The following is a 27,260-nucleotide window of genomic DNA, read 5'->3' as shown; positions in this document are numbered from 1 at the left end:
TCTATAGACGTCCTGGAGGGCGTCTCTATAGACGTCCTGGAGGGCGTCTCTATAGACGTCCTGGAGGGCGTCCTCTATAGACGTCCCTGGAGGGCTCTCTATAGACGTCCTGGAGGGCGTTTCTATAGACGTCCTGGAGGGCGTCTCTATAGACGTCCTGGAGGGCGTCTCTATAGACGTCCTGGAGGGCGTCTCTATAGACGTCCTGGAGGGCGTCTCTATAGACGTCCTGGAGGGCGTCTCTATAGACGTCCTGGAGGGCGTCTCTATAGACGTCCTAGAGAGCGTCTCTATAGACGTCCTGGAGGGCGTCTCTATGGACGTCCCTAAGGTCGTCTGTATGAATGTCCTTAGGGCAAAAATTTTCCTTTCCTTCAAAGTGTTAATAACTTTTTTCAATTAAATCCTTCGATCTCTTCTCCTTTTGCACAATATTTAATTAAATTCCACAAAAGCCAAAAAACTGAAATAATAATTATATTTTTCTAATTTTCTTCTTACCTTTGATGTGTGTCATATATGTATCGGATGCGATCAATGACATTATCCTCATCATCCATATCAAAATAATCATCTGAGAATGTGTGCACCACATTGACATTGCCCGACTGTTTGGTGGTATGGCGATTTTCTTCAACAGACTTTTCCGTGGATTTCCAATAAACATCGTGTATGTGGGCTGTACAGCGTATCTGGAAATGAAATAAAAATACGCAAACACACACACATTAAAAGAATGTCATTAATAAAACGTACTGCAAATGGACAAAAAATTATAGCCGTTTAATTGATTAAGAAAATCTGATATGGAGCGTTGGTTTCGGGGCGCAAAGAAAAAGCTGGCAACCGGCCACGACAATTGGACATAAAAATGCCCAATAATCATTGAAAGTCATCTCAACTGACTGGCAAATGGCTTTTTGAGATGACCATTGAAGAAATTTTATTCATTGACGACTATCATTAAGTCCCTTGCTCCCCTGGACAACGCACAATCTCAGTTGTCTTAAAGAGGATAATTTAAATAATCAGATCCATGGCACCCAATATCTTGGATGAGAAACTGGAGAAACGTGGCCGTGCTACCAGCCATGAATATCTCCATTTCCTTTTTGGTCATCATTATGGTTAACATTTTATTCATCATCCTCATGGTAGCTGTTGTTATTTCTCAGTTTCTGGTTGTTGTTGTTTATTTTTGACTTTCAATGAATGACAGTCATATTTACCACTTGATGTGGTTAAACGCAGAGAAAATGATATAACGCCATATTGACTTATGTGCGTGTGTATGAGTGCATGGTGTACTTATTTATTTTATATGAGAAAATGTCGGTGGCAAATGAGATGAAGATGTTGGCAGCAAATGGAAAAGTATATTGGGGTGAGAAAACTGGGAAGGTTGGGAAAGTTTAAAGAAGCCATTCAATACATATTCTACCAGAAGACAGGAATAAAATCTCTTTTAATTTGAAAAGAATAGGGACAAGTAAATCAGTTGGTAAAATAACTTCGAAATGGGAGGTTACCATTTAATTTCCAATATGAGGAAATCCCTGATTTGAATATGGAAGTACTTTTAACCATTATGACAAAACGTGAACCATTGTTTATAAAAATTTGTTTGAGGAAACATTTGCCAACTACGAAGAAGAGATTTAGTGCACAATTAACCCGAAATCGGTTGAACATATATATATGGGAGCTATATCCAAATCTTAGCCGATCTCGATAAAATTTGGCAAAGGTAATTTCGAGATCTATAAGATATCTGATACCAAATATTATTCTTGGGGAGGGCATATTACGAATGTGAGGGACGTAAAACCCCAAATCGGATGAAACATATATATATAAAGCTATAATCTGAACTGATTTCCACCAAATTTTATGTACTTTCTTCTAGACTGAATTTAGAAGGATGTGCCAAAATTCAGGTCATTTGGACTGATATTGGCTATCTGGTGCACAATTATCCAGAAATGAGTTGAAGATTTATATGGGAGCTATATCTAAATTTGAACTGACCTTGAAAAAATTTAGCAGAGGTATTTTTGGGCTGTATATAATATCTGGTACCAAATATCATTTTTGTGGGGTGCATATTACGAATATGAGTGATTTATAGCTATATCCAAAACCATAGCTGTATCCAAAACCGATTTACACTAAATTTAAATTTCATTTGGACTGATATTGGGCATTTAGTGCACAATTAACCCGAACTCGGTTGAAGATATATAGGGTGCGATGAAAAAAAAAAAAATGCAACAAAGACAAACGCCATAATTTTTACATTATTTTTTTTAAATTTTATTGAATAGAGCAAAAATGTCGGAAATAGCATCACATTTTACAATAAATTTAGATTTGTTCGAATTGGTCACCTTTGGCATGAACAATGGCCTTCAAACGGTAGTATTTTGGCCCATTCCCGGCGAACGCTTGCTTGAAGTGATCGACACTTTGATATTTTTTATTGTCAACCTTGCTTTGAAAAATTCTCCAGACACATTAGTCCAACGGATTGGTATCCGGAGATTTGGTTGGGCATTGTGCGCTGGAAATGAAGCGAGAATTCTCATTTTGTAAACATTCTTTGGTGGCGTGTGCTGAGTGGGATGGTGTTGAGTCCTGTTTGAATGTCCAATGTCTGCGGCCAAAATATTTGGGTGCCCAGAATAATTTCGCGATAATGTTCGGCATTTACTGTGATGCCAAGGTCGATTAATATGAGCCATGGCCGGAGCTTGAGTTCTGATGGCCAACCGAAGGTGCACATTTTCAGCTGACCTCTTTGGCAAGTAAACACGATCATTTTGTTTGTTTACAAACTGCTGGACAACGAATGTTTTCTCACCGGAGAAAGCCAAATTCGGCAGTTCACCACTTTCGGCCAAGCGAGGCAACTCTGTAGCTCTTTTGAGCCTATTATCTTTCTGTAGCGATGTAAGTTCTTGCACTTTTTGGAATTTCAATGGCTTTACCCCGAGCTCATTTCTCAATGTTTGCCGAATGAAATTTTGCGATATGATCAGCTCACGAGCCATTTTTCGGCCACTGTGACGCGGGTTCGTTCAAGTCGCTTCTTTACTTTTCGAACCACTTCTACTGATGTTGCTGTTTTCATCCGTCAACTTCCTTGACGTCGGGCTACGCTACCAGTATCACGGTAACTCTAACGATAGCCACTTGTTGTTTTTCAGACAAATATAAAGTAATCACACTATCACGATTGAATTTCATCACGAATAACTTTTTTATGTAAAATTCTCACCAAAATGCTTTTGTACGCAAATTGCCGCGCAATAAAATGCTAGTCGCTTTTATTATCCGATAGAGATGAAATCTTCCAAATTATATTTGTTTGGCCCAATTAAAGTTGGTGAGATCGGTTCAAATTTATATATAGCTCCCATATATACCTTCAACCGATTTCGGGTTAATTGTGTACTAAATGACCAATATCCTTCCGAATTACTTTAAATTTTGCATTTTCGATGGAATTCCGCACAGAAACAAGTACATCAAATTTGGTGAAAATGGGTTCAGATATAGCTATAGCTCCAACATATATATTTCATCAGATTTGGTACTTAAGTCCCTCAAATTCGTAATATGCAGTCCACAAGAATAATATTTGGTGCCAGATATCTTATAGAGCTCGGAAACATTTTTGCCAAATTTCGATATATCTCCCATATATATCTTCAACCGATTGCAGGTTAATTGCGCACTAAACGGTCAATATCAATCCATATCACCTGAAATTTGGCACACCGACGGAATCCAGCATAGAAATAAGTACACCAAATTTGGTAAAAATCGGATCAGATGTAGCTGCATCCCACAAAAATTATATATGGTATCGGTCAAATTTAATCGAGATCTGTTCATAATTGGTTATAGCTCCCATATAAATTTTTAGCTGATTTCGGGTTAATTGTGCACCAGATAGCCAACATCCGTCCAAATGACCTGAATTTTGGTACATCTGACCAAATACAATATACAAGTAAGTGCATCAAATTCGGTGAAAATCAGTTCAGATATATCTATATCCCCCATACATATTTTTCATCCGATTTTTCATCCCTCACATTTGTAATATTCACTCCACGAGAATGATATTTGGTACCAATTATCATATAGAGCTCGGAAATACCTCTGCCAAATTGTATCAAGATCGATTCAGATTTCGATATACCTCCCTTATATATCTTCAACCGATGTCGGGTTAATTGTGCACCAAATGGCCAATATCAGTACTAATGACCTGAATTTTGGCACATCCTACCGAATTCATTCTAGAAGCAAGTACATCAAATTTAGTGGAAATCGGTTCTGATATAGCTTTAGCTCCCATATTTATGTTTCATCCGATTTGGTGTTTATGTCCCTCATATTCGTAATATGCACTACACAAGAATGATATTTGGTATCAGATATCTTATAGATTTCGAAAATACATTTGCCAAATTTTATCGAGATCGGCTAAAATTTGGATATAGCTCCCACATATATCCTTAATCCGATTTCAGGTTTATTGTGCTAATATTGTCACAAAAATACATGGGCATACATAAATCGACTCAGAAAGTTATTCTATTAAGATCCTTAAAAGTAACTATGGGTCTATCTCGCATCCTTCTCCATGTTACAAACAATTGTGCAAAGGCACAGTACCCTTACCACTGTGTGGTGTAGGTTATAAAAAACACCGGAAATGTTAAATCGTTATATATTTTTCGGCTTCTCAGGTATAAAAATCATAAAACACCAATCCATTTATTATTTTTCCATTCCACCCTAATAAACCTTACCACATTTTCATTAACTTATCGACGTTGAAGTTGTTGTCTTATGTCACTGCATTTGCAAAACACACACACACAAATATATATGTGCGCTGGTGTTTGTGCAAACACTTTGCCATATTTCGGTGTGCAATTATTTACATATATGTGTGTACTTATGTTTGTATGTAGTTGTGTGCGGTTTCTGTTAAGACCAGATGACTGTGTAAGTAATTATGACCATCAAGATGCTCATGATAGCCCATAAAACCTGTAAATCAATAATTGTGGGAAATTTTACGCCGCTATGGAGTATAGGAGGGACAACGTGAAATTTGGTTATGAAAGCTAAAATTTTACGAAAATGTTGGTTTTCAAATCGTATTAATTTTAGTACCTGATACAACATTATTATCGAGCGATCGGTAAGAGTATGAATTTTGAAAAATTTTGCAATACATGTGATCATATTTTATCCGATTTCATTTTTAAGTCCTCCACTTTCGTTATATTCACTCCATAAAAAGACACTTGGTTCAAGAGAAATATCCTTGACAATTTTTTATCGAAATCGGTTTAGATTTGGCATAGGCTACCAAATTTAGCGTGAAATCAAGTATCTAAAATTTCGTGAAGAGATATTAAGTTATAGCTCCCAATTATTTAGATGTTATATCTAAGTCACCTAAATCCTTATTTTACACTACATGACAATGAGATATTATGTAGAGAATACCTCCTTATATCAACTTTATCTCCCCAAGTTATTTGTTGTACCAAATGTCAAGATATTCACGTAACACCAAATGTAACCTATTTTTTGTCGAATATTCAAATGACTATAATCACATATGTACTACACCCCATCATTCCACATTTCAGAATTCTATCTTTATCTGTTTGACTAATGCAAGGGGTTCAATGTTTAGTACCTTAAGTACCCGTGTAGTACGAATTTCAAAAAACTCAGCTTTATATCCCACCCCTACACACCAACATTAGTCTACATGCAAAATTTCAAGATCCTAACATCAGCCGTTTCACCTGGGCGTTTAAAAAACAACACTCACTATTTATTCCAACACTCACTAATTATTCCACTCACCTTTATATATATATATTATTGTGCTGTCTGTACCTAATACCAGATTTAGTCACTTGCGTATTAATTTCCATACCCACTTCATATATCAACCCAATATACCAACATCGACCGTAATTCAAATTTTAGTGCCATTGAGTAACAATCGTTGAGTAACAATATCCAGTACATATTCCCAAAAATAGCTACATGTCTTAACACTACAAAACGATTCTGAACCCAACACCGAAATTCAGAAATCTACCTCTATCTGTAGAATCAGTATTTAATTTTGTATCATTTCCGGACTCCATCTACATAGGTTCACCGAAATTTAATTTGTATCAGATTTAGTACATATGAGTACAAATTTCCATTACTACCTACATCATACAATCCAATAGAAACCTTATTTCCAAATTTCGGGATTTCAACTCTATCGGTTCTGTCAAAAATTAAATTCTACCAAATTTAGTATCATTTAGTACACATGAGTACGATTTTGCAAAACTACCTGCAAACCACAGCCCTACAATGCAATAGAAAACTTATTTCCAAATTTCAACAATCCAACTCAATCGGTTCACCCAAATCGTAATTGTACTAAATTAAGTACCACTTTTTACACATAAGTATACATTTCCAAAAGTAGCCCATCATCCCAATCCTACACTCCGAGAGCAATTTGATTTCTATTGGTACGTTCAAAATCCACATTATACAAAATTTAGCACCATTTAGTACTTTTAGTGTCCATAAGAATGCATTTCGAAAAGTACCTCTACACCCCGATCCTACACTCTGCCAGTAAAATTCAGGATTCCAGCTCCATCCCTTTCTCCAAATTCAAATTGTGTACAATATTTAGTACCGTTTAGCACTTCTAGTATTCATTAGTGCACCGTTTCAAAACTATCGCCTTTAATCGATCCTACTCCTCTACCTTGATTCCCATTCTAAATTTCAACTTCTTAACCCTAACTGTTTATAAAATACGATATGGTACCAAATGTGGTATATTTTAGTACATTTCGTACACTTATAGCGGAAAAACCCCTTTGGAACATCCATCATACACTCCATAATTCCAAATTTAAGAGTTCTAGCTTTACTGGTCCAATGATTCAATTTCAGGCTAGCATTCTGTCAGGACTAAATATTCTTCCTCCGCCTATCACTACTATTAGCAGATAACAATAACCACAGGCCGACATATCGTGTTGTAAGAGGTCCGAACCGCTGCTGGCTAGCGCCTTGAGAACCATAATTCTATATTTCATTTTGTTGCAGATAGCTGTGGCTTGCGTGGACGACTTGATATGGTGTCTAGTGTGATCCCTAGGTTCTTGGGATAGTTCGTGGTCGGAATTAAATGCCTCTCGATCTCCCTACATTCAGAAAGACACCGCACTTGGTTTAAAGAGATCTATAATCTTGAATCGTAGTTCTTATGCGCTCAACCATACGGCTAGAGAGGGTATATATCATTTGATACGTCAAAAACGTTTTTAGACTCTAGGTCTCTTTGGACCAAATCCGTTTTAGGACATTTGGAGTCGGTATAGTGATGTCCGTCCGTGCGTCTGACTGGTGAGCACGATAACTCACGAAGGGAGTATCCGAGTGGGTCCAACATTGGTGCATCGTAATATTATTTTCAAACGTAGATCGAGTTCGAGTGCGAAAATGGATAATAACGTTTCACTCCATCAGGTACCTCCCCACAAAGGGTCAAAATTTGGAATAATTATTACTCTTATAAAATTTGATATAAAAGTAGTATTGTATTCAAATTGCACACATATTTTTATTAACCCAAAGCATGTTGTGAAAATGAAATATATCGGTCCACCCCCACAAAGGGTCAAAATTTAGTATATCCGTGAAGCCCATAAAACCCGAAATTAATATCTGATATTAACACAACGTCTGTTATAAAGATGATAGAGATCGGACCATTCCTTCTGGTAATTCCTCCTTAAAGTTGTGAATTACCAAAACGACCATAAAATCCGAAAAAAAAACATCCGGTTCTCTTCATATTTTTTGTTATTTCTACTAATATAAAGACTGCTGTGAATATGGGATGTATCGGTCCACGCCTCCAGGTCCAATACGAAATTGACAATATTGGCCTATTCCCTCGGAACCTACTCCAAAGTGGGTCATCAATTTGAATAATCATAACAGATGTTAAAATATATTTAAAAAATCGAACCTTGTTTATATACATCTGTCGGCAAAACCGATTGACTCCTAGCCTGTAGGCTGTCGGTACCGTGCTTGTCATCAGCTTTTGACTAAAAGCCTGCTTATAGATGACTCGCCGCAAGTAAATTAACTCGTGCAAATGACCAGCTCACCCCCCGAGCACTACTAATCTCCTGCCTACTTAACAAAGTCCAGGACGACCACTATATTATAGTTGTGTTTAACTCGAATTTAAACCGAAATATGTGATATATAAGCCTTCAACGTCGAGTATATACTAATCTGAATTAATTTTGCTAACACAATTGAAAATTGATTTAATTTACTAGTTTATGCTATTACTTAAGGTTGGAGGGTTCTTGGGTTGAGTCTGAAGACTTAGCTATGGGAGATATACGAAGACTGCATAAATATTTTTTTGTCATAGGCTGTAGTATCGATTCCGAAATAAAAACACGAAATTTGAAACAATTCCGTTAAATAATGTCGATATATTTATGATATATAAAATATGAAACATTTCAGGTGAATAATGTTGCTAATATCATCAGAATACCCTATAAAGGGAGGCAATGTTATATGTGGGCTATACGAAGATGTGGACCTACATAGACAATTTTCTTGCACAGGTTGCAGTACTCATTATGAGATTTAAACTTTAAATACGAAATCATCAAAGTACCTAATATCGAGAGATATTGAAATATGGGAAAATTATCTTACAGGGGTAAAGTACTCAGAAGGTACTTCTTGTGTGGATTTTCAGATAATTCCATTGAAAAATGTGGCTAAAAGCATGAAAATACCGAATATCGGGAGGTACCCTTATATGGGGGATATACGATATCGTGGACCTCTATATACAATTCCCTTCACGGGGATGAAGAACTCAGAAGCAACTCCTTGTGTGGATTCTCAGACAATGACCAATGCAAAATTTATCCACAATTATCAAAATACCGAATACAGGTACCGTTATATGGGAGCTATACGATATCGTGGACATATATAGATAATTATATTCCAGGCAATAAAATACTCACAAAGAAATCCTTGTTTGGATTTTCAGACAATTACATTGGAAAGTGTGGTTAAAATCATACCGAATATGGGGGTGGGGGGTTACCGTTGTATTGGGGATACACAATATCGTGGACCTATATAGATAATTCTCTCCCAGGGCAAAAAGTACTCACAAGGAACTCGATGTGTGGATTTTCAGACAATTGCTTTAAAAAATGCGGCTATACGATATGGTGGACCGATATAGCCTATCTTCGACAAGACTGATCTGTGCAAAATTTTAGATTTCAATCAACATTTTCTCTTCTTTTTGAAATCTCTATCCTCTTATATTGCTCAAGCCTCTTAGACTTATCTTATCATCAGATTAAATATAAATAACCAAGTAGAAAATTTGTCCTCAAACGGATATAATTATAACCAAAACAAAAGCGCTGGCAACAAGGCGCAAAAATTACAATTAACCATAAAATGTTACCATGGACGTGTCACGGATTCCAAATGGACACCAAAGGAGTTGAGTTAAAACAAAAAGGCGGTCATAAAACAATTCATTGGCCATAGAGGACATCTGGTCGACCGGCCGGCAGGCCAGGCGGTCATTTGGCCAAACGACAAAAATAATGCAGCACCGGACAACAATAACAAACAATTAAGCGGCAAATGTAATGTTTTTTATTGCCTACATGGAATGACTACCAAAATGACCCAGTGGTCGTCATGCGGATGGCGATGACAATGACAACGTTTGCCCAAAACGAAACGTCGAGATAAATGTCGTCTAATGAATTTCAATGTTTAGCATGTACAATTAATTACTTAATTTTTAAAACACAAAGGAGCCATGGGAAATACTCCACACCAAAGGCCAGGCTATGGAACAGATTTAACAACAGCTAAATCTTGTCGAACAAAAGGATTTGTTTTTATTAGCCAAATGGTTGGTTGGTTGGTGGGACCAAAACTTTACCAAATTGATATTTCCTCTAAGCCTTCTTTGTCGTTCTGCCATAACCAGCAGGAAAATAATGGCCCATAACACGATGGGGTGCAGGTTATTTTTGCATTGTGCGAACTCGTAATAGTTCGACATTTATCACTTTTAAATGGAAAAAGTTGCTACTTTTTATAGGCTCCACACGACTGTTTTAGGTTTATGACCAACCAGCCAAACCATGCCCCAACTAAGGCTTTTAGAATTTAGTTAGAATGCTGGCTTGGTCTGCTGGTTCTGTTTTATTGGCCCTACCTTGACAATCATGGACTAATTCAACTTTTATGGAGATTCCAACTCTCGATACTTACTTTTAATTTGCCATAAATAAAATGTTGTGGCGTTACCACAAAATGTATGCCCGATATTACTGTCTCCATTTCACGTGCGTCCTTTAACGGCTTGTAGTGTTTAATGTGCACCGGATTTGTCTGCAAAGAGAATGAATGGGATAAGAAGAACAAGAACAAAAGTTAGTATTAAGGCATCGCAAGATAAAAGTGTTAATTAAAAGTTAGTTGAAAAATAACTGTAATTAAGTTAATGTTTAGTATTAAATAACAATATGAAGTGTTTTTCGCATACAAAGAGAAATCAAGTGAGGAAGTATTGTAATCAAATGTATAGTATATGTAAGCATGTAAATACAGCATATCTGATAACGATAAATTTGGGGATAGCTGATACGTGTTTGAATTCTGAAAAAAAAAAAAAAAAATACAAATTATCTGTAGGATCTACTGGCAGATGTATACCCTCAGTCACTGTTCATATATTTAAATATATTTTGACTTGATTCCAAAGAAGTGAACCAATGCTGTATATTTCGTGTTGGACCTAAAAAAATTCTGCGACGTGCCACGTTTGAACTATATTGGTAACTTCCTTCACTTTACAGGAGAGATGTGATAATTTTTGGAAAATTTCAAAATGTTCCACTGTCATACTTCATGTAACACAGATAACAAGTAACAAGTAAAAAAGCAGTAAGTTCGGCCGGACAGAACTTTGAATACATTCCACCATTTGGAACGAATTAGAAATTTTTCAAAAAAAAAAAAAAATAAATAAATAAATCCATTAAAAATTTATTTAAAATCTTTAAAATATCTAATAAAGGAAGGTGCCGATATTTGGGGGGATATACGATATTGTGGACCTATAAAGACAAATCTATGTCTGGGTGTAAAGTACTCACAAGGAACTCCATGTGTGGATTTTCAGATAATTCTATTGGAAAAAGTGGCTAAAATCATCAAAATACCGAATATCGGGGGTACCGTTATATGAGGGCTATACGATCTCGTGGACCTATATAGATAATTCTCTGCCGAGGTATAAAGTAGCCACAAGGAACTCCTTGTGTGGATTTTCAGACAATTCCGATGAAAAATGTGGGTAAAATCATCAAAATACCGAATATCGGGGGGTACAGTTAAATGGGGGATATACGATATCGTGGACCGATATAGCCCATCTTCGAACTTGACCTGCGTGCAGACAAAAGAGAGTTCTGTGCAAAATGTTAGCTTACTATCTTAATTCGTTTAGACTGTAGCGTGATTACAACAGACGGACGGACGGACGTCTTAGAATTTTACGCTGATCAAGAATATATATACTTTGTTGGGTCTAAAATGATTATTTCGATGAGTTACAAACGGAATGACGAACTTAATATACCCTCCATACTATTTTTGGTGGAGGGTATAAAAACGGATTTTGCTTCGAAAGCCTTATTTCATAGGATTTTATGAGAATTTCTTCCGCAAAACATAATTTAAGATGGAGGGCATTAAAGAACTAGATTGACACAATTCTACTTGTTAGTATTACAATATACTGTTACTTCGGCAAAACCTACTGACATTTTCTTACTTTTTATAACAAGAAACCAGAAGGCCTTTGTCTGCTCCAAAAAAAAAAAAAAAACAGTAAGGAAAGTCATAAAGTCGGTCGGACCGACACCACTTTGCTAATTTAGTTGAGTCCACATAACAATTGAAAGTTTTTATACCCTCAGCCATATGGCTACAGAGGGTATATATCATTTGATACGGTCAAAACGTGCCTAGTCGAAATAACGGTTTTAGACCCTAGGTCTCTTTGGACCAAATCCGTTTCAGAACATTTGGAGTCGATTTAGCGATGTCCGTCCGTCCGTCCGTCTGTCTGTCTGTCTGTCTGGCTGGTGCGCACGATAACTCTCGAAGGGAGTATCCGATTTGGTCCAAACTTGGTACATCGTAATATTTTTGTCAAACTTAGATCGAGTTCGGAGATGGGCAATATCAGTCCACTCCTTCTGGTAACTCCCCCACAAAAGTTCGAAATTTTCAAAAAATTTATTTTTTGCACAGAAAGAGAAATTATAGTCCGATTTTGCTCCAACTTTGCAAATCCTAATATTTTCGTCAGTGTGAGGTCGGGTGTGAAAATGGAAAATATCGGTCCACTCCATCAAGTACCTCCTCCACAAATGGTAAAAATTTTGAATAATTACAACTCTCATAAAATGTGGTGTAAGAGTCCGATTGTCTTAAAATTTTACACATCCCAATATTTATATTAACCCAAGGTCTGGTGTAAGGATGGAATATATCGGTCCACTCCTTCTGGTACCTCCCCCACAAAAGGTCGAAATTTTCAAAAAATATATTTTTTTTATACAGAAAGAGAAAGAATAATCCGATTATGCTCCAACTTTGCAAATCCTAATATTTGCATCATTGCCAGGTCTGGTGCGAAAATGGACAATATCGGTCCACTACTTCTTGTACCTCCCCCACAAAGGGTCAAAACTTTAAATGATCACAACTCTCATAAAATGTGATGTAAGAGTCTGATTGACTTGAAATTTCACACATCCCAATATTTATATTAACCCAAGATCTGATGTTAAGATACAATATATCGGTCCACTTCTTCTGGTACCCCCCCCAAAACGGTCGAAATTTTCAAAAAAAAATAATAATAAATAAATAAATAAATAAATATTTTTTTGCACAGATAGAGAAACGATAATCCGATTTTGCTCCAACTTTGCAAATCCTAATATTTGCATCATTGCTATGTCTGGTGCGAAAATGGACAATATCGGTCCACTCCTTCTGGTACCTCTCCCTTAAAAGGTCGAAATTTTGAATATCCATTAAGCTCATAGAACGCGAAATTAACATCGGACTGCATTTAGACTTGGCACATCTGAAATTTTCTATCAACACAGGATCTGTTAAAAAAAAAAAACGGTGGAGATCGGGCCATTCCTCTTGCTACCTCCCCCACAATGGGGCAAAGTTTTGAATAACCAAAACGTTTATAAAATCCGAAATAAGCATCAGGTTCTCTTTATATTTCACACATCCCATTATTTCCACTAACAAAAGATCCGTTTTGAAGATGGCATATATCGGTCCACTCCTTCTGGTACCTCCCCCACAAAGGCTCAAAATTTTGAATATCCATGAAGCTCATAAAAAGCGAAATTGACATCCGATTCTATTCAAGACTTGGAACATCCCAAAATTTCCATTAACACAATACAGTCCAAACTTAGCACGTTGGAATATTTATATCATATTTATTTAGGTCTGATGCGAAATGGTCAATATTGGTCATATAGGGGTTTACCATTTGAATAATTATAGCAGAAGTCAAAATATTTTTAAATAATCGAGCATTGGCTGAGGGTATACATCTGTCGGCAAAACCGACCGATACTTTTTTACTTGTTATGGGAGAATTCAATCATACACCCTATGATTATAATTATAATTTAAAATTCAAAGGACTAAATATGCCGAAGCATTTATATCTTTTAAATTCGGACTTGTATTGCCCATTTGGTGCTAAATTAATTTGAAATCAGATAGAGATATATATGGGAGCTATATCCAAATCTGAACCGATCTCGATAAAATTTGGTAAAGATATGTATGAGCTGTATTTGATATATTTCCCTGAATATCGATTTCGATCAAATTTGGCATACTTATTTTCAGGGCTAATCTGGCTGCATGTGCAAAGTTCCATACTTTTCGGGCAAATATTACACGTTTGGTGCACAATAAAATCGGACGAATATATATATGGGAGCTATATCTAAATTTTGACCGATTATCTCCAAATTCAATAGGGTTCGTCCATGGGCCAAATAAATGCCCAACAATATTTTTTCGACCCAAAGACGCACCCTATTGAAATTTGTGATACTTGGCTCAGATTTAGATACAGCTCCCATATATATCTGTAACCAATTTCGGGTTAATTGTGCTCCAAATGACTAATATAAGTCCACGGGACCTCTATTTTGGTACATCCCAACAATTTAGTCTAAAAGCGAGTACATTAAATTTGGGGAAAATTGGTTAAGATATAGCTATAGCTCCCATATACATCGTGAGATGAACAAACTGCAACAAATATGAGGCTGCTGTCATTTCTAAGCCTCTCGTACGAAAGATGTTAAAATTATTTCAGCGACAACTCATTATATTGTTTAAAAGCGTAGAAAAGCATTTTGGTGAGAATTTTCCAGAATATAGTTATTCGTGATGGAATTCAAACGTGATAGTGTGATTTCTTCATATTTGGCGGGAAAACCACAAATAGCTATCGTTAGAGCACTCCAGCATTTAGATGTGAATAAATCTTTTGTGTCTCGTACCATCGCTCGTTACCGTGATACTGGTAGCGTAGCCCGACGTCAAGGAAGTTGACGGAAGAAAACAGCAACATCAGCAGAAATGGTTCAAAATGTAAAGAAGCGACTTAATCGAAACCCGCGTCGCAGTGACCGAAAATTCGCTGGTAAGCTGAACATATCGAAGTATTCCAACCGGCAAATATTAAAACATGAGCTCGGCGTAAAGCCATTGAAATTCAAAAAAGTGCAAGAACTTACACCGCAAAAGAAAGAAAATAGATTCAAAAGAGGTAAAGAGTTGCTTCGCTTGGCCGAAAGTGGTGCGCTGCCGAATTTGGTTTTCTTCGTCTCCGATGAGAAAACATTCGTTGTCCAGCAGTTTGTCAACAAACAAAATGATCGTATTTACTTGCCAAAGAGGAGAGCTAAAAATGTGCACCTTCGGTTGGCCACCAGAACTCAAGCGCCGGCCATCATGATGGTGCGGGCCGCCATAACAGCCAATGCTCGTATTAATCGACCGTGACATCAGAATAAATGCCGAATATTATCGCGAAAATATTCTGGAGGGTGTATTAAAGCCTTGGGCACGCAAATATTTTGGCCGCAGACCTTGGACATTCCAACAGGACTCAGCACTATCGCACTCAGCTTAAGCCACCCAAGAATGGTTAAAAAATGAGATTCCACGATTCATTTCCAACGCACAATGGCCACCAAAATGTCAGGATACCAATCCGTTGGACTATTGTGTCTGGAGTATTTTGGAAAGCAATTGCCAACCAAAACCAACCAAAAATACCAGTGTCAACCACCTCAAGCAAGCTCTTCGCCGGGAATGGGCCAATATACCGCAGAGCAACATTCGGGCAGCGTGTGACGGTTTAATTGGGCCTTTGGCCATTGAAGGCCACAATTCGTGCCAAAGTTGACCAATTCGAACAAATCTAAACTTATTCTAAAATTTGATGCTATTTCCGACATTATTTGCTTTCATTCAATAAAATTATATAAAAGGTAAAAATTATGGCGTTTGACTTTGTTGCAGTTTTTTCTCTCACTCTGTATAGATCAACGTATATTCGGTATTTTGATCATTTTAGTTACTGGAATTGTTTCAAGCTTCGTATTAGAATGGTGTATGATTTTTTATTTCTTATGCATTTCTTAAACACATCCACATTTTCGTATGGACTTCAGCATAAAGGCAACACCCTGTGCAAGGTCGGTTCGGAAACTTCTTGGCCAATGAAAGAGAATAGTTAGTTTTTCAAAAATGTTTTTATTTTGCAATATAATCTTCTGAAACACTCAGTCCAACGCTTTTCTAGCAATTCTATCTCTTGATTAAATAGTTTTCCTCAAGGTCATCAAAATAGTGGTTTATAACTGTAATTGCATCTTCAATTTAGATAAAACGCTTGCCAGCAAGGATTTTTTTGATTTGAGAACAAGTAAAAGCCACTGGGAGCTGAATCTTGAGAATAAGGTGGGTGGTAAAGCTATCGTTGATTTTAGCCCTTGTAAAAACACTCTTGTACGCTGGTGCGTCTTGTCTTGATGAAAAAATATTTTTTTGCGTTGTAAGCCAGGACCTTTTTCTCGAATTTGTAAATTTAATTGATCCAAAAGTATGCAATAGTACTCTGAATTTATTGTTTTACCCTCTTGCAGATAGTCAATCTATAACCGTTGCCATAACCTTACCAGCCGATTGCATTTTTTTGCCTTCTTTGGTGAACTTTCTCCAGCTTCAGTCAATTTGTTTGGATTGTTCTTTTGTCCCTGGAGTGGTGGAACCCTCTTATCAATAGTTTTGAAACGACGCTTAAAATTCATATTATTATACCCTACACCTTTCAATGAAGGGTATATTAACTTTGTCAATTCGTTTGTAACTCCTCAAAATACTCATGTCAGACCCGAAAAAATAAAAAAAGCGTAAAATTCTAAGTCGATTTAGCGACGTCCGTCTGTATGTCTGCCTGTACGTTTGTCGGTTGTAATCACTCTATCTTTCGAACGGATTGAGATAGAAGGGTAAAAATTTGCATACATGTTTATTTTTGCAGTAGGCAGGTTAACTTCGTAAATGGGTCATGTAGGTCATTATACCCTACAACACTATGTGTTGGGGGTATTATAAGTTTGATTGGGCCAGAATTTATGTAACACCTCGAAATATTGGTTTCCCATATAGGAAAGTATATATGGATCTTCCTAGCTCGCCGAGCTGAGTCGATCTAGCTATGTATGTCCGTCCGTCCGTCCGTCTGTCCGTCTGTCCATGATAATTTGTAATCACTCTACAGATCGCAATTATGGTCCGATCTTCACGAAATTTAAAATGGAGGTGGGGTTAGGGTCAGAATAGAACCCTATTTCTTTTGGAGATGATCGCCAAATGTTTAGGGGTTGAAATGGACCAAATACTGAAAAAATATCGGATTTTGCAGTAGCTATACAGGTCGCAATTATAGACCAATCGACGGAATTTCGTATGTAGCTAGAGTTTAGGGCGGGGAAGAAGCCTACCAATTAGGGTGGTCATCGGATAATATTTAGCGGGTAAAATAGACGATATCTTTTGTGTTGAAAAAATTCAATATTTTTCATAAAATCGCTAATATTTTAAATCCCGGCGAATTCACGAAGCCATGACAAGGTTACTTCTGACCTCTACATTGATGTTAACATCCAACAAATCGGATATATAGCAAAATATGTGCGATATATATGTCTATCAAAGAAGATATGCTTGAAAAATCTCTCATATGTCGAGATCGGCTGAACTGATTTCGACAGTTCTCATTAATTCAGAATGGCCTCTTGGCAGGAAACATAAAACGTCTAAAAAAATCGCATAAAAATATCTCTCTAAAGATGAAAATATTGATTTTGTAAAATTTTCTCATATTTTTTCAATTTTGTCATATTTTTGGCATATTTTCATTTTGAATAAAACATTTGGTAATATTTCTACAGCTAACAAAACTAAGTAGTTAGGATATCAGGATATCATATATAGATCGCATTTATGACCCGATCCTTACGAAATTTTGCATGGGGATAAGATGAGAGTCAGAATAGAAGCCTACTTTTGGAGATGATCGCCATATATTTAGGTGCTGAAATGGACCAAAATATGCAAAATTGTCAGCAGGTCGTAATCATCGCCCGGTCCTCACGCACATTTGAATGGGGGTTACCGGACATTGCAAAAGCCAAGCAGTTTTGGATGGCCATTAAAAAAAATTCAATGTGCGAAATAGTTTGCCAACTTTTGTAGACAACATACGAAAATGTCCATCCCAGTAACTCTTTGGAGAATTCGCAAATACAGAAAAGACGCACTTCTGACTATTTCGTTAACGCTGATTTCGTGGAAGAATATAGTCAAATGTCTGTATCTCATAAAGATGCGTTTCAGTCAAAAACCAATAATAAATGTTAATCTTTTGGCACTTCTGAAAGATTATAGGTCTTTGGCAAATATTGGTTCCAGATCTAGGAAGACCATTTACGTGCAACATCTACCAATAAATTGGAAATGAGCAAATTAGTTTAAGTTGCTATTATTCGAAAATTAGAGAACGAAACCTGCTGGTTTTCTTTTATTATTTGTCACAATATCTTGTGGAATTCTTTCGAGTATCTCGCCTATATAAACAGTATTGTTTATTATAGTGTTGTAGGGTATTCAACGGTCGGCCCCGCTCGACTGTAGCCTTTGCTTACTTGTTTTCATATAACGGTACCTCCCGATATTCGGTATTTTGATGATTTTAGCAACATTATTCACCGGAATTGTTTCAAATTTGGCATTCATAAGACAGAAAATGAGCCATGTAGGTCCACGTCTTCGTAATGAATTCTACAGCCTATGACAGAAAACTGTCGTGCAGCTCCACGTCTTCGGTATTTTGATGATTTTAGCGACACTATTTACCGGGTTTATTCCAAAATGTGTATTTTAAGTTCGTAATGGATTCACAGCCTGTGCCAGAAAATTTACTGTGCAGGTCCACGTTTTATAACCCTCATGGTACCTCCCTATATTCGGTATTTTGATGATTTTAGCTACATTATAAACAGATTTTTTTCAAGTTTCGCATTTGAATATTGTAATAGCTTATGACAAAATTTACCTACGTAGGTCCACGTCGTCGTATAGACCCTAAATATGGCATTCGGTATTTTTAAGATTTTTATAGAATTTTTAACGGATTTTATATATTTATTTATTTATTTTTTTTTTTTTTTTGAAAATTGCTAAATTTCGGCCGGCCCGAACTTAAAGCTTTTTTTACTTGTTTGCTTTTTCCTCTTCTTTGTACTCAGTTTTATTATTACTTTTTTTGTATAAGCAATCATCCCTTACATATTCCACAAATATTATGGAAGCCTCAAGAAAATACCTCCTTATCCGCCCACAATAAAATAGTGCATACTCCCTACTATTCCACTTTTAATAACATACCCCTACCAAGAAAAGAAAACTTCTATGAAATTCCAGGAATAAAAATAATTTTAAAATAAACTATTTAATTATCATGATTAAGCACCATTACCCCACACATTTTGTGGTAAATAATTACACTTTTCTTTGGGTAATAAATTTAATTTATGGCATTTAAACTTTTCCTGTAACATTTTAAAATTGTGCTGACACAATTTCAATTGAAAAAGCAACTCGTTTTAAATGTTTCAATTTTGTGCATAATTTTGTCCTTTACCCTTTCCCTTCACGCTTTTATAGTAAAATGTTTTTAAAGTTTTGACAATGGATGTTTGTTTGGGGGTTTTTTGTTGAGCTCATGCAAATATTTTTCGACTCCCTTCTCCACCAAAAAAAATTGCTGTTAATGTTCTTTGTAAATTAAAAGCCGAGATTTTTTGTTGATGTTTGACTTTTTCGTTTGTTTTTAGCTTTCCGACGCATTACATATTTTTTTTCCTGCCGTATGTAATTATAGGCTATGCCATGAGACTGTCTGGGGGAAATATATGCAATTGTGGTAAATTACTTACAAGGGGATATGGGTGAGGACAGTCCTTGTTTATGGTCTTTGGAAAATTTGTGGTTGAGTAACCAAATGTATAACTCCACTGCTCATCATGGATAGGATCTCAATTTCTTTGACGCTTGGGGTCAGGTACTCCGGGAAAATTCCTTAGAGAATATACTTCTGTTGAAGATATGAAATGATCACCACCACTACCTGAATCAAAACCTCAATATTTTTAGCGAAAATATATGGAAACTACCATACATTGTTGCATGCAACACAGTTGCCGGCTAGTTACCACAAACGGCGTAATACAGCAACAAAAAAAACTATCCTCAGTTCCTAATTGTACCTTAAATTACCAAAAATACGCCATTCTAGTAAACATTGTGACACAAATTACCCATTCGCTGCGGAGTTGAAAAAACACAAGAGAAGAGAAACAAACACACACTCACATTATGCACACACACACAACAAGTATCCTGTTGTAACCTAAGTAGGAAACCACGAATGGGATAGTTAAAGGCAAAAGTCATAGGAGAGCAGGGGAACACATACATATGTATGTATGTATGCATGTTTGTATCTACCGAATGAAGTACAACAGAAACAAAGCCACAGATGCGTCTCATTATTAAAACAGCAGCGAACGAACGAACCAACGAATGAACGAAACCAAAACTAAAGCAACAGCTCTTTCGCCACACACAAAACACAAAAACATAAATGTTGAAAAGTTTTGCCTCTTCGCTGAGAGCATATGTGTGGATGGTGACTAGCTATGACAACACGTTAAGCAGGACATTTGTGGTTTCAAGTAGAAATGAGTGTGTACATTAGGGTGGGTATGGGGAGATGGTTGTTATATTGTAATATTAGGGGCCAATGCTTAATAGACAATTAGTTAATTCCCTAAACCTGTAATCGAGTAATCTTATTATATCCCCGAAAATGAAAACATAGGTACGAAAATGGACAACATCGATCAACTCCTTCTGGTACCTGACCACAAAGGGTCAGAATTTCGAATAATTATAACTTTTATAAAATACGAAATAAGAACTCGATTGGCTTGAAACTTAGCACATCTGAAGATTTTTACCTACAGAAGATCTGATGGGAAAATGAAATATTTCAGACCACTCCTTCTGGTACCTCTCCAACATTTTGAATAACCGTTAATAACCATAACTATTAAAACAAGATCTGAATGTATCGGTCCACTCCTTCTGGTAACCCTCCATCCCCCTCCCTCCAAACATTTTCTATGACCAATACGCTCATAGAATGCGAAATAAGCATCCAATTCCCTTCGCGCATATCGATACTTCTACTAAAACTTACTTACTCCTCCTTGTACCTTCCACAAAAATTGTGAATAGTAAAACGATCATGCGAACTAAGCATGCGATTCTCTTCAAATTTGACGTATTCCATTATTTTTGCTAAAGCAAGATCTAGTGTAAAGACGATAGAAATCGACCCAGCCATTCTGGTACATCCCCCACAACGGAGCACAATTTTCAATAGTTATACCTCTCCTAACTTGCGAAACAGGTCAGAGATTATTTTCAGAGTTGATCTAAAATTTTCTCTCAACCTGGTTTCTGATGTGGATATGGAATTTATCGGCCTACTCCTTGTGGTCACTTCTTTCACAAATAGTTTACTTTTTGGCTAACAATATTAGCACAAAATTGAAAATAAATGCTAGGATTTCTTTAAATATTTCTGATCCCAATATTTTATCAGTATTAGATGAATCTTCTCCATAAAGCAACTCAAACATATATATGTATACAGGGTGAGGTAAAAACTGCAACAAAGTCAAACGCCATATTTTTTACATTTTTTTTAATTTTATTAAATGAAAGAAACAAATGTCGGAAATAGCATCAAATATTTAAATATGTTTAGATTTGTTCGAATTGGTCACCTTGGGCACGAATTCCGACCTTCAAACGGCCAATAAAACCGTCACACGCTGCCCGAATGTTGCACGCTATCTTTCGAACGTATGGAGATAGAAGAATAATTTTGCATACATGCATAGCTTATCAGTAGGCAACCTATATGCCTACATGGCCCAGCCTATATGGGCCATATCGGTTCCATATCGGTACCTCCCGATATTCGTTTTTTTATGATTTTAGCGACATTATTTATCGGCATTATTTCAAATTTCGTATTTAAAGTTCGTAATGGTTGCTACAGCCTATGACAAAAATGTTCGTATGTTTTCTTTCATTCAAAAATGTAAAAAATTTAAAAATTATGGCGTTTGACTTTGTTGCATGTTTTTTCTCTCCCTGTATATATTCTAATTAAAATACGATTTAGCCCTGTCCGTCTGTTGTAATCACGCTACATTCAAAACCAATTAAGATAGGAAACTAGAATTTTGCACAGATCTGTACTTTGACTGCAGGCAGGACAAGTTCGAAGATGGGATATATTTGGTTCACGATATCGTATATCCCCCATATAAGGGCACCTCCCGATATTCTGTATTTTGATATTTTTAGCCACATTTTTCAATGGAATTATCTGAAATTCTACGCAAGTAGTACTTTATGAGTATTTTACCCCCTGACAGAGAATCACCTATACCGGTTCACGATAAAGTATAGCCCCCATATTACGGTACCGCAGGATATTCGATATTCAGATGAATTTAGGAACAAGGAATACTTTGCGAGGAAGGTAATTGTTTATATAGGTCCACAATATCGCATATCCCCCCTTTAACGGCAACTTACGATATTCGGTATTTTTATGATTTTAGCCACATTGTTCAATGTGATTTTGAAAATTAACTAATTCGTCCCAAATGGTGGAGGGTACTCAAAGTTCGGCCCTGCCGAAGTTACTGCTTTTTTACTTGTTCTATTTACTCGAGTATTTTTTTTAAATAAAACTTAGTAACGAAAGGTAAAAAGTCGGCCGTGCCGTCTATATAATACCCCACACCACTACGCGTAAGTTTATCTTGGGAATTTATATGAAGTAGATCTACCAACGGTGAACCTTATTTGAATGTGTATCATAGCGTTAGAGTAGTCACAATTTGCGAACTATATTCAACTCTGAATCGATTTTCATCAAATTTGACGAAGGCTTTTGTGCACCTAGTACTAAATAATATCGCTGTATAGTGCATGATATGGCTTATATCATTATATTTACTGGAGCAATAAATATACATAACCGAGTTTCACCAAATGGAAAACTTCGGTTGAATATGAAAAATCTATCCAATTCGGGCTGAAAGTACATATATGGTGGACAATATTTACCGTTACTATTATATGGCTAGTGGATAAATATATAACGAAGGTATATACAAATCTGAACCGATCTCGATGAGATTTTGCAGAGGTATTTTTGAGCTGTATCTGATGTACGGTATCACATATCATTGCGGTGGTGTGCATATTACGGTTATTAGGGACTTTACCACAAAATCAGATAAAACATATTTATGGGAGCTATAGCTAAATCTGAACCAATTTATACAAAATTTGATGTACTTGCTTCTACACTGAATTCGGTCGGTTGTGCCAAAGTTCAGGTCAATTGGATTGATATTGGCCATTTTGTGCACAATTAACCCGAAATCGGTTGAAGATATATATCGGAGTCATATCTATTTTTTTTTACCGATTTTCTCCAATTTCAATAGGGCTCGTCGTTGGGTCAAATAAAATATTTGTGCAAAATATTATCCCGATCGGGCAATAAACGCGACCTGTATTTTGTTCACAAAAGCATGGACAGACGGACGGACTGACAAACATAAATCGTCTCAGAAAGTGATTCTATGAATATCCTCAAAAGTAACTTTGGGTTTATCTCGTTTCCATTTGCCTGTTACAAACAAATGCACAAAGACATAATACCCTGACCACCTTGTGGGGTAGGGTATAAAAATATGCAAATAAATGATTGTGTGATGAGCGTATGTGATTTTTTAATTTGTTTTATGATATTTAGATCAGCTAAGAAGAACTAATTCTTGTACCTACTCGTAGCTCTTGGATATGCTGAATGCTAAAACAGTGATATTTTTAATAAACAATTTTCGGATTTAATTGATATATATATATTTTTTTTTTGAAACCCCCATAAGACGCGTTCAAAATATAATGTTCCTTTGCAAGATCATTGATTGCAGGTGAAACTGATTCATAAGTGCTTACATTTTTATGATCTACAACACTTTGTGTTGGGGGTATTATAAGTTTGATTGGGGCACAAATTATGTCCCACATAGAAAACTATATATACCTTCCTATCTCGCCGAGCTGAGTCGATTTAGCTGTGTATGTCTGTCTGTCTGTCCGTCTGTCCGTCTATCCATGTTAATTTGTAATCACGCTATAGGTCGCAATTATGGCCCGATCATCACGAAATTGAAAATGGGGGTGAGGCTAGGGGCAGAATAGAACCCTATTGTTTTTGGAGATTATCGCATAATGTTTGTTGGTTGAAATGGACCAAAAAGTGAAAATTTCCTGATTTTGCAGTTGTTCTACAGGTCGCAATTATAGACCAATCGACGCGGAAGTTAGCATATATCTAGAGCTTAGAACTTGGCAGAAGCCTTCCAATTTTTATAGTAATCGGGTAATATTTACAGTCAAATTTCCCATTAAACCGCGAATATTTTTAAACCCGGCGAAATCCCAAATAGACGAACAGGTCAATTCTGACCGTCACGAAGATACCAATAGTAAATGTATCGGATTTATATAGCGAAATATATGCAATGTACATATAAAAAGGAAGGGGATGTTAGCTAGAATGCTTATATCTCAAGAATGGCTGGACCGATTTTGACAAATGTTGTCAATTCGGAATGCCCTATTGGAATAAAAACATAAAATCTAAACAAATCGCATAAAAATGCCAATAATGATGTTAATATAGATTTTGTAGTATTTTGTGACATATTTTTATTTTTCATATTTTTTATCGCATGCCATTTTTTCAATTTGACTTAAAATATTGAGGTGTGTATTTTGTAATATTTTTTTTTACCTTACAACACAGGTTGAGGTTATTATATAAAGATTGCAATTATCGTCCGATCTTCACGAAAAATTTTTCCAAGGGTAGGGATAGGCTACGAAGGGCTTGGCCTGCTGTTTACAGATATGTCCGCAATATATTTAGGGGATGAAATAGACCTACAACTTCCTGATTTTACAGTCGTTATAAAGGTCACAAATAGTAACAAAATGACACGAAATCTCACATGAAGTTAGAGTTTAGGTTATCGGGTAGAATGGGCCACTACTTTTTGTTTGAAAAAATACCAACATTACTTACAGGCGATATCCGAAATACACAAAAGGCGAAGTTCTGGCTTTTTATACCCTCCCCCATACTATGGAGGGTAAATAAACTTTGTCATTCCGTTTGTAACTCCTAGAAATACTCATGTCAGACCCAACAAAGTATATATATTCTTGATCAGCGTAAAATTTTAAGTCGATTTAGGGATGTCCGTCTGTTGTAATCACGCTATCTTTCGAATGAATTGAGATAGATGGCTAAAATTTTGCACACATGTTTATTTTTCCAGTACGCAGGTTAAGTTCGTAAATGGGCCATGTAGGTTCACGTTTTCATATAGTCCCCATATTACGGTACCTCCCGATATTCGGTATTTTGATGATTTTAGCGACATTATTCGCCGGAATTGTTTCAAGTTTAGTATTTGAAGTTCGAAATGGATACTACAGCCTAGGACAGAAGATTGTTTGTGCAGGTCCACGTCTTCGTATAGCCCCCATATAACGGTACCTCCCGATATTCGGTATTTTGATGATTTTAGCGACATTATGAACCCGAAATGTTTCAGATTTGGTATTTGCAGTTCGTAATGAATACTACGGCCCACGACAGAAAATTTTCTGTGCATGTCCGCGTCTTCGTATAGCCCCGTATAACGGTACCTCCCTATATTCGGTATTTTGATGATTTTAGCGTAACTATTTACCGGAATTATTTCAAATTACGCATTTAGAGTTCGTAATGGAAACTTCAGTCTGTGACAAAAAAATTGTCTATGCTGGTCCAGGTCTTCGCACAGCTCCGATATAACATTACCTTCCTATATACGATATTTTGATGATTTTAGCTACATTATTCGCCGTTTATTTCAAGTTCCGAATTTGAATTTGGTAATTACTTAAGACAAACAATGCCTGTGTGGGTCCACGTCGTATAGACACCAATATAACGGCTATATTCGGCTATATTCGTTATTTTTAAAATTTGAAAGAATTTTTCAAGGATTTTATTTTCAAATTCGTTCCAAATGGTGGAGGGTATTCAAAGTTCGGCTCGGCCGAACTTACTGCTTTTTAACTTGTTTATGCTGATTTCATTGACGAATATAACCAAATATCGTAGACAAACAAATCACAGAGATGAGTCTAAATTTGGAGATACAGAGGGGCCTCTTGCTTTTGGAGATGATCGAAAAATATGTAGGGATTCAAATGAACCAAAAAAAAAAAAAAAAAACAGAAAAAAATCCTGATCCAATGAAGCCAATCGACAGGTCTGAGAAGGGGCATTTTGGATGATCATTGGATTATATGTAGCTATAAAATAGACTACGACAACTAACAGCACTATGGAGTACGTAAATATTGAGCAAATGTCCCTGGTCAAAATGCTAAATGAAATCTTAATTAGGGGGCTTCTGACATAAATACATAAAGATGTTCCTACCGATTTTTATACCCTCCACCATACATAGTACGGAGTATCCAAATAATCATTTTAGACCCAACAAAGTATATATATATATTCTTGTTCAGCGTAAAATTCTAAGACGATTTAGCCATGTCTGTCGTCTGTCCGTCTGTTGTCATCACGCAACAGTCAAAACGAATTAAGACAGAAATATAATATTTTGCACATATCTGTCTTTTGTCTGCAATTCGAAGATGGGCTATATCGGTCCACGATATCGTATAGCCCCCATATAACGGTACCCCCCGATATTCGGTACTTTGACGATTTTAGATACATTTTTCAACGGAACTGTCTGAAAATCAACACAAGGAGTACCTTGTGGGTACTTTACGCCCTGAAAGAGAATTGTCTATATAGATCCACGGTATCGTATAGCCACCATATAACGGTACCCCGATATTCGGTATTTTGATGATTTTAGCCACATTTTTCAACGGAATAGTCTGAAACCTATACAAGGGGTTTCTTGTGAGTACTTTACCCCTTGAAAGAGAATTGTCGATATAGGTCCACGATACTGTATAGCCCCCATATAACGGTACATCTCGATATTCGGGATTTTTATGATTTTAACCACATTTTTCAACGGAATTGTCTGAAATTCTATTTTTTATTCTACTGAAATTCTTTGTGAGCACTTCAACCCCTGAAAGGGATTTGGCTATATAGGTCCACAATATCGGATATCCCTTATATATCGGCACCTTCCGATATTAGCTATTTTAAA

The 27,260-nt window shown here is 36.3% G+C and overlaps 1 pseudogene; it reads right to left on the bottom strand.

The window, feature by feature from the left end:
• Positions 1 to 501: 501 nt before the first annotated feature.
• The window catches only part of LOC131802813 (fasciclin-3-like), an 88,469-nt pseudogene continuing 61,710 nt past the window's right edge, over positions 502 to 27,260 (bottom strand).

The sequence above is a fragment of the Musca domestica genome, unplaced genomic scaffold, assembly GCF_030504385.1.
Source record: "Musca domestica strain aabys unplaced genomic scaffold, Musca_domestica.polishedcontigs.V.1.1 247, whole genome shotgun sequence".
Classification (NCBI taxonomy): domain Eukaryota; kingdom Metazoa; phylum Arthropoda; class Insecta; order Diptera; family Muscidae; genus Musca; species Musca domestica.
This window is presented reverse-complemented; position numbering and strand designations above follow the sequence as displayed.